The following is a 12,496-nucleotide window of genomic DNA, read 5'->3' on the forward strand; positions in this document are numbered from 1 at the left end:
GTGAAGGCTATGCTAAGTGAAACGAAGGAAAAGCCACACAAAACCAGTGGTGAAGGGAAGGAAACCAGGGTTCAAATCAATGATTTGGAACATAAGGAAGAAAAAAACAGTCAACCAGTGCAGAATGAGGAAGCAAGAATTGAAAAAAATGAAGAAAACTTCCCAGACTTCGCAAAGGAGATGGACATACAGGTCCAGGAAGCACGGAGGGTCCCAGGCGAGCTGGACCCAGAGGGGACCACACCAGATGCATCATGACTGAGATGCCAAAGGTGAAAGATAAAGACAGAGGCCTGGGGGCAGCAAAAGAGAAGTGGAGAGTTGCCTACAGGGGGGTGCCTATAGGACTATCAGCTGATTTCTCAGAGGACACTTTTCAGGCAGGAAGGGACTGGCAAGCAGTATTCAATGTGATGAAAGGCAACCTACAACCAAGATTACTCTATCCAGCGAAGCTATCATTTGGAATGGAAGGGCAGATGAAGTGCTTCCCAGACAAGGTGAAGCTAAAGGAGTTCATCATCACCAAGCCATTATTATATGAAATGTCAAAGGGACTTAAGAAAAAGATCAAAACTATGAACACTAAAATGACAACAAACTCACAACTATCTACAACTGAATCTAAAAAATGAAAACAAAATCCAACTAAGCAAACCAGAATAGGAACAGAATCATAGGTATGGGGATCATTTGGGAGCGGGGAGGGAGAGAAATTGGGAAATGATGCAGGGACTAAGAAGCATGATCGGTTGGTACGAAATAGACTGGGGGATGTTAAGAATAATATAGGAAAGGGTGAAGCCAAAGAACTTACATGCATGACCCATGGACATGAACTAAGGGGTGTGGAATTGATGGAGGGAAGGGGATTACTGGGCAGAGGGGAGAAAAGGGGAAAAATTTGGAACTACTGTAACAACATAATCAATAAAATATACTTTAAAATACCAAGAAAAAGAAAAAGAAATGTCTGCTCATTGTATTTAATGATGGCTCCATGGGGGAATCCGCACTAGCGTCCAGAATAAGAAAAGGAGGTTGTCTCAGTTTTTACTTAACATCATTCTGGAACATGCTGGCAATGTGAAAATATAAGTGAAGCAATATTATATAAATATTAGAAAGGAAGAGGCAACTATATCATTATTTGTGGGTCACACTCTACTGCCCTGAAATCCAAGAGATTCCACTGCAAACTCACTACAGTTGTTCAGTAGGCAGTCCAGACCTTATTATAATTCAATTATTATATATACGATTTAAAATTACTAGCTTCCCTAGAGGGCAATAATATCCAGTTCAAAAGCACAATACATTATTATAACATTCACAATAAAAAAAGTAGAACACCCTGAAATACCTTTAAAGAGAAATGCACATGACCAAATGAGAAATACTTATCCTTTGATGGAGACTACAAGTCAAGTTCTCTTTTTTTAAATATTTCTTATTAATTATGCTGTTACAGTTGTCCCAATTTTCCCCCTTTGCCCTCTCTATCTGGTACCCCCCTTTCCCCGGCAATGCATCCCGTAGTTCATGTCCATGGGTCGTGCATGTAAGTTCTTTGCCTTCTCCCTTTCCTATACTATTCTTAACATCCTCCTATCTGTTTTGTTCCTATCATTTGTACTTCTTGATCCCTGCACCATTTCCTCATTCTCCCCCTCCCCACTCCCAGCTGATAACCCTCCAAATGATCCCAATACATATGATTCTGTTCCTGTTCTAGTTGTTTGCTTAGTTTGCTTTTGTTTTTGGTTTGAATTTTTAGATTCATTGTTGATAGTTGTGAGTTTGTTGTCATTTTAATGTTCATAGTTTCTATCCTCTTTTTTCTTAAATAAATCCCTTTAACATTTCATGTAATTGTGGCTTGGTAGTGATTAATTCCTTTAGTTTGACCTTGTCTGGGAAGCACTTTATCTGCCCTTCCATTCTAAATGATAGCTTTGCTGGATAGAGTAATCTAGGTTGTAGGTCTTTGCTTTTCATCACTTTGAATACTTCTTGCCAGCCCCTTCTTGCCTACAAAGTTCCTTTTGAGAAATCAGCTGACAGTGATATGAGAACTCCTTTGTAGGTAACTCTCTGCTTTCCTCTTGCTGCTTTTAAGAGTCTCTCTTTAACTGGAATCTTTCGTATTTTAATGATGATGTGCCTTGATGTGGTCCTCTTTGGGTCCAATTTGTTTGAGACTCTTTGCTTCCTGGACTTGTATATCTATTTCCTTCACCAAATAAGGGAAGTTTTATTTCATTATGTTTTCAAATAACTTTTCAATTTCTTGCGCCTCCTCTTCCCCTTCTGGCACACCTATGATTTGGACGTTGATGTGTTTAAAGTTGTCCCAGAAGTCCCTAAGCCTCTCCATTTTTTTTTTTTTTTTGCATTCTCGTTTCTTCATTCTGTGCTGGTTGAATGTTTATTTCTTCCTTTTCCAATTTGTTGATTTGAATCCCAGCTTCCTTCCCTTCACTCCTGCTTCCCTGTATATTCTTCTTTATTTCATTTAGTGTAACCTTCATTTCTTCCTTTATTTTTGGCCATACTTTATGAGTTCTCTGAGCATCCTTATCACCAATGTTTTGAACTCTGCATCTGATAGATTGGCTATATCCGTTTAATTTAGTTCTTTTTCTTGGGTTTTGTTCTGTTCTTTCATTTGAGCCACATTTCTTTGCCTCCTCAATTTGGCAGTCTCCCTGTGTTTGTTTCTCTTTATTAGGTAGAGCTGCATTTACTCCCTGTCTTAGGAGTGCCCTATGTAGCAAAGACACCTATAAATTGTGTGATGCAGAGTCTTAGGTAATTGCCAGGGTGGGGCAACTTGCTTCACTGCTCTGTGGCTCTGTTTGTGGTGGGAGGCTCAGGGAGGGGACAATGCTACTGCCTGACTTCTGGCCATTTGCCTAGCACTCGCCCCATTTCCGGTCACTTCACCCACTCCCTGCATGCAACTTATATCCTTCCAGTTGCTGCCCTGGGGTTTGCATATGTTCAAAGTCCATGTGGGCCCCTTTAAATGGTGAAAGTCCAGCAGTTTCTTCTGCCACCCCAACATGCACTGGTTTTTACAGTAAGAGGTAATGGGGCTTTATCTTCCTGATGCTAGACCCCTAGGCTCTTTGGTCTGGCCTGGAGATGAGATCACTCACTCCCAGGGCATCCTTCCTGATTTTTATCAACCACACGCGAATGTGGGACCATCCATTCTGCTGCTTCTCTGAACCACACCACCTTTTTGCTCCATCTCTGTGACTCCACCCCTTCTACCCAGCTGGATGAATGTGGCTTCTTTTAATCCTTGGTTGTCAGAATTCCATATAGCTTGATTCTTCTGATGGTTTTGGTTGTTGTTTTTTATATTTGGTTATAATTCTTTCCATGGTTGCATGAGGAGGCAAAGCATTTTCTACCTATGCCTCCATCTTGATTGGACTTATACAGTTCAAGTTCTTAGAGGGGAAAATATTGCAGCAATTTTAAATCCTTAAACATTAACCTACAAAATTAATATCATTTAACTAAATTTAACTGAAGTCCCAATGTGATTTTATTCAGAATTTGACAACATGATTATAAAGCTTATCAGCAAGTAAAGTAGATGAGAATAGCCCCCAATATACTGAATAAGAATAAAGAGGAAGAAGTTGCAGTACTGGAGAATAAAATATAACATAAAAGAACAATTTTTAAAAACTGTTCCTAAGACCATAACTGAGGTATATCAATGGATCAAAATAAAAAAGAAAGAAATAGACACAAATATGTAAGTATTTAGTGGACCCTAAAGTTGATAGTTCAGATAGATAAAAAGGGAACAATATATTCAATAAATAAATTTAGATTTTAAAAAGTTTTAAACCACACCTGGGGCCTTACACCAAGATAATTTGTAAGTGAATAAAAAATAAAAAATTGAAAAATGAAATTATAAAAGTAAAGTGCAGAAAATATAAGTAAAATAATTCATATCATCCTTCCTTCTATTTTTCTCCATAGCACTCATAAACTTCTAAGATATGATATGAATTCTTTATTATTTCGCTTACTGTCTCTTCACACTAAAAACCAAGCTGCATGAGAACAGGACTTTTAACTGTTTATCCCAAGTACCTTGGATAGCTCCTAATATGCAGTAGCTAAGCAAAAAATATTTGTTGAATAAATGAATAAACAAATAATATCAGATTGGAAAAAGTTTGTCTAAGCATAAAATCAAAGAGGAAAGTAAAATTAAAAAGTTATAGAATATACCTTATATAAATTATAAGGTAAATTAATTTTTCCTCTGAATCCAAAAAAGCAAATAAAAGTGTATGATTGATTGGAAAAATATTTGCAACCTGTATTATTTGCAATGCTATGATTAAATAACTAGCCTTTATAAGACAATTATAATGAAAAATGGGCAAAGATGATGTTCAAAAGAAAACACCATTAATGGCCAATGAACATTTAAAATGTGTCACATCACAATTTTTTAAAATTATACTAAAATGAGTGAAATACAAAGTGCCTCTCTTCTGACTGGCAAAGTCTGATCACATGCTGTCTTTGGCCAGAGTGTAAGGAAATGGAGTCCTGCCCACTCAGAAGTAAATGTTAGTTCAATCTTTCTGGAGAGCAATGAAATGCATCCCATTTTATGTGTGCATGCCCACTCATCAGGAATTGTTTCTAAGAAACTATCCTACAGAAAGGCCTGCACCAAGCAGTACTCAAATAGAAACAAGGATTCTTGATGCATTGATATCATAACAATAAAAAATGTAACAATTTAAATGTTTCTGATGTCAAACAAATCATGGTACACCAACACAACAGAGTAAGATGCACTATGTTGCATACCAGTGTGGTCAGAACTACATGAATAATATTTGCAATAAACTTAGCAGAAGACAGCCAGTTACCGAGTAGTGTGGATATCTTGTCTCTGTGTATATATTAAACAGTAGTTCCCAAACTGTAGTCCCAGTCCAGCAACCTCAGTATCACCTGGGAACCTGTCCAAAAGTAAATTCTCAGGCCTCACTCCAAACCTACTGAATCATAAACTGTAGGTATGGTACTAAGAACCCGTGTTTTAACAGGCCCCGCAAGACATTCTAATGTCACTCAAGTTTGAGAATCCGTGGCAACTCTTAAAAGATAGACTCCAAACTGTAAAGAAATGTTGTCTCAGGGTATAGTTTCACAGGAAATTTCATTTTCTTCTTTACATATATATTCCAACTGACATGAATTACACTTGAAATCAGAAAAGTAAAGTAATTTCCATGAGAGAGAGAAAGAGGGAGTAGAGGGAGGGAGAGAGGGAGGAGGAGTTTGACTGATGGAGAGGAAAAGGGACAGGAAATTTCAGTGAGTGATACTGCTTTCATTAAAAGGAAAAAAAAATCCTAATAAAGGTATGCTTTAAACATTCAGTTTGATTAAAATTAAAATAATTTTATATTAAAGTTTGATAACTTTTTCCACTCATCAAGCAGCATTAAGAAACATTTAGGGGGAGGGATATGATTGTGGGAGGAGGGGTGAGCTGGGGGGGGAGCAATGGGGGAAAATGGGACAACTGTAATTGAAAAAACAAAAAATAAAAGAAAAAAAATAAAAATAAATAAAAATTAAAAAAAAGAAACATTTAAAAAATAAAAATAATAGGACCAAATAGACAAAGATATAATGGATTGTAAGAGACATCTGGCAAATGTTACAGAAAGAGACCTGAAAATTTATAGCTAAAGGTGTAAAACTGGGCATATCTTTGACCCAGTGACTCAAATTCTAGTCATTTCTCCTAGATAAATATTTGAGGCAATGTTTTTCTCAATAATAAAAAATAAATTAAAAGCATTCTAAATATTCTACAATATAAAATTGATTTAAAAATTATGTTATACTCTGCTATTGTGATATAATTACTTCATTTAAAGGATGGCATGAATGTAGTTATATTGATATACAAATATATTGATATATTATCAAGAAAAAATATAGCTGCCAATATTAAACACAATATGTGTTAGGCAGCATTCTATGAATGTGATAAAAACAATTCAATTATTCCTAACAGCCATATGAAAAAGTAAAATTATCAGTTTATATATGAATAAACACATTTGGAGAGTTGGAATAACTATCCCAAGACCACCACGTTATGAACAGGGGAGCCAGGTTGTGACAGATCCAGGGCGTCTGTCTCCAGCATCCACATTGATAATCACTATTCACATGGTATCACTTAAATTGTTGGTGATGGTTCACAGAGAAAAAATCTGAAAGATCAGACACTAAAACATGAACAGTGGTTATTTATCACTGGGTCATAAAATTGAAAGTAATTTAAATTTTGTTTTCTGTTGGTTTATATTTGTCTCTAAAGATTACAGAGGACCTGGACGATGTGAGTGATAAATATTTAATTGGGAACATATTTTTTGTATATTAACAGAAAAGAATAAGGCAAGCTCTCCAAAATCCAACCTGCAGAAAAAGAACCTCTGAAAGGCATGGAGTTTTGACAAGAAATGGTACTTCAAGATAACAATGAGAACTTGAATGTGGGTGGCATGGAAGCCACTTATAACACCCACCATCACACTTCAAGACTACCCGCTATAAAAACACAGGAAAGCTCATGGAAATTTTAGTTCCAGTCTGCTCCATGAATATGAAAATGAAGGTTTTCCTCACTGCAGAGACCCCAAGAACTGAGGTATTCAAACTGTGCAGACCTTCCTGCTTCATACACACCACCACCACCAAGGGTGTACTGGAGTTTTCAAAAAAGCCTTTATTTGCTCATTAGGGGGATCACACATGTCATATTGGTGCTATGCTGTCAAGAACTCAGGGCCCAGGGAAGTGCTGCAAAAGTAGGCAGGTGGGCACCCGTGGTGAGGACAGGTCTCTAGGTGAGAATACAGTGTGACAGGACTGCAGGCTTCCACAGAGGACTGGAGACACCACCTGAAGGCTCAAGGTACTATGAAACCTTACATGGCTTAGCACCTCCCAACCGCTGGCACTTAAAATTTAGATTTCTCCAACTGTACCATCCTAGGACATCCAATTTCTTTCTTTGTGGATGAACTTGGGCTTGGGATATATTATATTATTATTCAAAATGTTCATCGCCATTCCATTGGCAGGATTATTTTTCTCCACCCCAGTGACATCAAGATTGTCCATGTGATTTTCTTTGACCAATCAAAAATAAAATCTTCACCTAAATACTTTTTAATCAGAAGCTTTAAGAGTCATGGTTAACTTACGGTATTTGGCTATGCTCCCTTTTCTCTCTGCCATAAAACCATTGATATACCAGACAAGTGCAGCTCTATTATCCTGGATCCCAAAGTAAATCAATTGTGCAGAATAATTACATCTAACCCATAATGCACATGAAATGTGAAAAACAAATCTTTGTGGAGGTAAGCCAGACATTTGGGGGCTATCTGTTACTGTGGCATACCTAGTATAAACTGACTAACACACTACTGCATCCCTGCTTTTGTACTTGGAGACACACTAAATGCCAAGAACCACTTCTTCCTAGAAGGTCTGTGATTCCTGCATTCTCAGACATAAAAAAGCTGAACTGGGTGTATCTTCCTTCCTATAACTGAGGAAGTTTTTCTCTCTCCTTTGGACTTGATGATTTGAATCACTGGTCCCCTTTGGAGTAGAGTAACATTATCCCATCCTTCTACCCCAAGCTCACTGTATACTTGTACCAAAACCTCGCCTTTCTCCCAGCACATGTCACGGCCTACTGCACTCCCATGATAATGGGATATGAGAAGCAACCGAAGCTGTCCCAGCAGAAAGAATGAAGTGGGCCTTCAGACAACAGCCAAAAGATGACCAAACAGGAAGTCCGTTGTTCCAGTCAATATCCTCAAGGCTCTTGGCTTCTCAAGCCTTGAATAAAGAAACACTGTCTGAGTAACACTGTTTTCCAAGAATCCAGGATTAGGCTGTTATTCATAGTTCTATACACTGACGGCAAAGCATGGTTGTCACTGGCAATAAAAGGCAAACATCTGCTTTGTGAATGGTTTATGAACAATGCTTTTGGACCTCTGCAAACCTATTGCTTGAATATTGCAGGGGAAGCCTTAAAAGGATGTGAAAATATAGGCAGTTCTGAGAATGGTCAAGAGGCATCAGTAACAACAATATCAACATCATCATTAAATATGATAGCTAACATGAACTCTTGCTGGATAGCCATGTAGTGTTCTAAGCCCCTCATATGCATGAATTCTTTTGCCATTCTTAACTTTCCTGAGAATAAAGTACAGCTTATTATTACACTTAAGAATGAAAAATAAAAGATTAAAAAAGTAACTTTGCAAAGGATCATATCATAATCAATGGAAGATTTTGAATTTGAATGCAGGTTTCTTAATATCAGAGTCCAAGCACCTAATCATATAGAATATGGCTTGAGATTGATGATACAAATAAATAAAAAGACATTGGGAATTTTTCCATGTCTAGAATCTTCTTTCAAGGAAAGTAACATGGAGAAGTAAAAAAAAAAAAAAGCTTACTGTCTAGATGATTGTTTTTTTAGTCAAAATAATAAAATAATGACATTCTTTGGCTGTGTGATGTTAAATAACTACTGGGAGATGTTACTTCATTTAAGGAATGAAGATAATGATTCTCACTTTATATGGTTGCAGTGAAGACAGAAAGTGATAATAGATGGGACCGACAACTGTAAGCTCCAAAATGCTAAGTGCATTTATAACAATTCATTTTTGTGAGGCCATAATCAGCTGCTCAATGGCAACAACGAACTAATATTGACAAGCGCTGTTAGACCACAGACAGGAAATCCAAGTATAATGTCAAATTCTGAGTACATATCCAGTTTTTTTCTAAAGTGGAGTAGCTTGTAGTAGACCAACACTTTCCCCAAGAGCAACAATAAAAGCCAATAACATATCAAAATTTGCCTATTTGAAAGCATCAGAGAGTTTCTGTGCAGCCAAAATTTTAAATCCAGAGCCCAGAGAGAAGGGAAGCTCACTAAGGTGGGGCCAATTTCCTGCATCCTGATACCTTCCACAGGACATTGTCAATTATTGGTACAGATTAGAAGACAGAAGGATCCAGCAACAGCAAGTGTTACCAGAGACAGAAACCAGCAGTGATATAGGCAATGGCGTGGAGCTAGGGTTAAAGTAAATTGGGTTTCAGCACTGCCAAGTCAGCCAGAACTTGAGGAATAAAAATCAGGACTAGAAAGAACAGAGAAGTCAGAGCAATATTCAGCACCAGTTTTCCTCCAGAGGCATTTGTCTATGAAGTGTCACAGGCAGAATGCTAAGAAGCCAAACTATAAGGGACAGGGTCACAAGTGCGGGAGAGACAAAAATTACACCTGAAGACCTTCCATGGGAATGAATACTAGAGAATACCCCTAGAGAATGAGACCATTGGGATAAAGTCAAGCAAAAGGTGGACTGAGCCTTATAGCAATGCAATCCACCCTCATGGCAGCCTACCCATAATGGCCTGGCATAAAGAGGGAATCCTCACTGAAAGCAACTGTGCCATCCAGAACTTCTACAATTAAACATCCACAATTTCCAACATCCAATTGAAACCACCAGGCATATCAAAAAGTAGTATCGATGTGAAAAAGGGCAAACAATAAGAAGATACCCACCAGTGATTTTAAACTTTGATTAAAATGCTCACTAAAAAAAAAAGATGAGAAGTTAAAGAATTTGACCAAACAACTGAAATATATTTTAAAAAGTAAAGAGAAATTCTAGAACTGAAAAAACAATAACTCAAATTAAGAACTTGGTAGATAGGTTAAACAGCATACTGGACAAAGGTGAAAAGAGCTGGAAGATGCATCAATAGAAATATCCATAGTGATGCACAAAATGCCATTTAAAAAATGTTGAAAAGAGCAGGAAAGAGCTCTATGAAACCCTGGGAAAGGGTTATAATATATAGAATTTGAGACCTACAAGAGAAAAATAGGGAGAATGAAACAGGTCAATATTTAAATTTATAATAGCTCAGAATTTACCAAAACCAGTATTGACATCAAGGCGTGGAGTCAAAAAGTGTTACAACACATAAGAAGGACATATGTAAAGAAAATTTTGTCTAAGTACCTTATGTATAAACTATTGAAATGAAAAAACAAAAATTTTTGAAGCACCAGGGGAGAAAAAGGCACATCTTAAAAGGTACAAAATTAGACTAGCACCTGATTTTTTAATAAAATAGTGGGAGCCAGAAAACAATACAATTGCATCTTTGCAGCAAAGAAATAACCACCAATCTACAATTCTATCCTCAGAGAAAACATTCTTCACTAATGAAGGTGAAATAAAAACATTTTGAAACACAAAATCTAAAAGAATTCATTGTCAGCAGACCCATGCTAAGGATATAATAAAAAGAATTATTTGGGATGAAGGAAATGACCCTAGACAGATACAGGAAATGCAGAAAGGAATAAAGACAGTCTAAAAATGAGAATGAGTTTATTGAAATAGTGACTGTACAAAAGAAGTATAATGCTTTGTAGGTTATAAACCATTTGTAGAATTAAAATGTATGGCAATAATAGCACAAAAGGCTAGAAAGGGTAGAATTTACAATGTTCCACATTCCTAGCATTATATGTGAATTTGTTAAGATTAGGTATTAGGTAGTAACAGTTCAAAGAGTAACATTTTAATCCCTAGGGAACTCTTAAAATACATCTATATACTAATAGAGGAAAATGAAATAATTTCACAATGTTGAACTAGTCAAAAAGAAAGCAAATACAGAGGTTGGGGGAGAAAAGGTATATAAAACAGCGGGAAATTTTTCTTAATTGCTATACAAAAATTTCAAAATATCAGTATTAAATTAAATATAGTCTAGATGTACCAAATTAAATGTAGTCTAGATGAATTAAAATTAGAAATTATATGTTGATCTTTTAAGAAACACACCTTAAATATAAGAACAAATAAAAGTTGACAGTAAGGGGCTAGAAAAAGTTATCCTTTGCAAACACTAAACAAAAGAAAGTTAACAGAGCTGTACTAATATAAAACAAAGTAGACTTTAAGATAAGGCAGATAACTTAAAGATAAAGAACACTTCATCCTAATAAAATGGTCAATCTTCCTGGAAGATACAAACATTCTAAATTTGTCTGCAATAAACAGCTCAACAGCAAATATATTAAGCAAAACTGATATAACTAAAATAAGAAGTAAGCAAATGCACAAATATAACTTCAACACACTCTTTAAATAACTCACTGTAACTGGCAGAACAAGGAGAGCAAAATCCAGAAAGAATATTTTAAAATCTTCACATGATTAACTATATTTACCTAATTGAAATATATATAACTCTGCACTTGACATAACACATGATGACAAAATACACAAAATTTTCAAGTTTATCTGGATGTTTATTAGAATTTATCATAAAGTAAGTCCAAGCAAATGTCATTCAGAGTGTATTATTTGACTACATTAGAATTCAATAACAAATCAATATTAAAAGAACTAGAACATCCAAAATGTTTGGAAACAGAGCAATACAAGTATTGATAACCATGGGTTAAAGGGCATATTAATATGGAAATTAGAAAATATTTCCTCTGCATATTAATAAAAATGCAATAGGTAGAAAGAAGCTAAGGTTGTAATTAGAAGGAACTATATAGCCTTAAATGCACCTACTAGAAAATAAGAAAAGCTGTAAACTATTTCTACTAATATGGCTGAAAAAATTAATAAAAGAGCCAAATAAACTAAAAAAGGAGAAAAAAATAAGTACAAGGGCAAATTTAATATGAAAACAGAAAAGAAATCAAAGTAGAAGTTGGTTCTTTGAAAAAACATACAAAATTGATAAACACTTCGCATGGTGCTCAAGGAAAGGAGAAACAACATAAATGTAAACATTCTGCATGGTGCTCAAAAAAGGAGAAACAGCATAAATTACAATATCAAGAGTGAAAGAAGCAGCATTAGCAATCATACAGGTATTTAAAAGACAGTGTAAGACTATTAAAAACAACTTTATACCAAAACATTTGAAAATTCAGATTATTGGAAAATTCCTGGAACATAATTTAGAAAACTGGTACAGAAGAAATCGTAAACCTGAATACTCCTATATCAAGTAGGAAAGTTAAGTATAAATTAAAACTTCCAAACGCAGAAATCTCCAGGCCCTGACAGCTTCATCAGTAAATTCTTCCAAACACTTAAGTTATAATTAACCCTAGCCTTTCACAGAACTTTTTAGAAAGAAAGAGAAAACAGGAATATTTCCCAACTTGTTATTTAAGACCAGCATTACTTTAAACATCAAGCAAAACCTGATATTGGTACAAGAAACGAAAATTAAAAGCTCTCTCTCTAATACACATGATGTAAAAATTCTAAGTAAAAATTATGAAATGTGTTCTGTAAAAAATGTAATAATACATCTGAAC

General features: G+C 35.7%; 1 protein-coding gene across 1 annotated transcript in view; it reads right to left on the reverse strand.

The window, feature by feature from the left end:
* The window catches only part of HS3ST4 (heparan sulfate-glucosamine 3-sulfotransferase 4), a 538,633-nt gene that overhangs the window by 422,470 nt on the left and 103,667 nt on the right, over positions 1-12,496 (reverse strand). The window lies entirely within an intron of this gene.

The sequence above is a fragment of the Furipterus horrens genome, unplaced genomic scaffold (genome assembly GCF_987537825.1).
Source record: "Furipterus horrens unplaced genomic scaffold, mFurHor1.1.pri manual_scaffold_5, whole genome shotgun sequence".
Lineage (NCBI taxonomy): Eukaryota > Metazoa > Chordata > Mammalia > Chiroptera > Furipteridae > Furipterus > Furipterus horrens.